Source organism: Periplaneta americana, chromosome 12, assembly GCF_040183065.1.
Source record: "Periplaneta americana isolate PAMFEO1 chromosome 12, P.americana_PAMFEO1_priV1, whole genome shotgun sequence".
Lineage (NCBI taxonomy): Eukaryota > Metazoa > Arthropoda > Insecta > Blattodea > Blattidae > Periplaneta > Periplaneta americana.
The window spans coordinates 147,827,186-147,828,148 of record NC_091128.1 but is presented as its reverse complement, the minus strand read 5'-3'; the positions used below and the strand labels follow the sequence as shown (position 1 = coordinate 147,828,148).

Here is a 963-nt window from a genome sequence, read left to right as displayed (position 1 = left end):
TATAGTGTTAAAAGTTGTGTAATCAAGTAGAATAATGAATATCTACAGTCGAAAAATCATTGTCAATTTGATGGCAGACCTTTGGAGATCTCAGAGTATTTTCGTCTAATGCTTTCAAATTATAATTGACTTAAATTGCAAGCATACAGCTGCATTACAGATTGATCTATTGTAGAAAATTTTTCACATTAGAAAATATATAATTGTACGATGAAAGAGTAATGGAACGGAGAAAAACTCTCCGGCACCGGGATTTGAACCCGGGTTTTCAGCTCTACGTGCTGATGCTTTATCCACTAAGCCACACCGGATACAACCCCAGCGTCGGATAGAATCGTCTCAGATTAAGCTCCACCACGCAGAGGGCGGCCACTACAGGGAACCCAAGAGTTGGAGCTTAATCTGAGATGATTCTATCCGACGCCGGGGTTGTATCCGGTGTGGCTTAGTGGATAAAGCATCAGCACATAGAGCTGAAAACCCAGGTTCAAATCCTGGCGCCGGAGAGAGTTTTTCTCCGTTCCATTACTCTTTCATCAAATGATGATGCAGAATATCTGCATGGAAATATCATATGTACTTCGGTACATTAAAATTATATATATATATATATATATATATATATATATATATATATATATATATATATATATAATTGTAACCCTCCCATGCATTATGGGTTATTGTTGTTTTGAATAATAGGTGGCAACTTGATACAGATACTTGGGCTGTTGGAATAGGGATTTGTAGTGTTGCATAATGATTTTCTAAATTCATGCCAGGACTTGTACGACTTTGAAATTGGTCTTTCTTTTTGTTAGTGGTTTGACATTGGTAGTGAATAACTTTACTCTGTTATAGAACAATAAAGGTGACTGAACTGGTGGGTGAATATTTTCCAAATTGGTAGCAAGATTTACTGTATTCCAATGCCTTTTGTTGTCTCGTTGTTTGGAATAGTAA

General features: G+C 36.6%; 1 non-coding gene across 1 annotated transcript; it reads left to right on the top strand.

Moving 5' to 3' along the window:
- The first annotated feature begins 434 nt into the window (after nucleotides 1–434).
- Nucleotides 435–506, top strand: TRNAY-AUA (transfer RNA tyrosine (anticodon AUA)). Its single transcript has one exon. It is a non-coding gene; the product is annotated as a tRNA-Tyr (tRNA).
- Nucleotides 507–963: the final 457 nt, after the last annotated feature.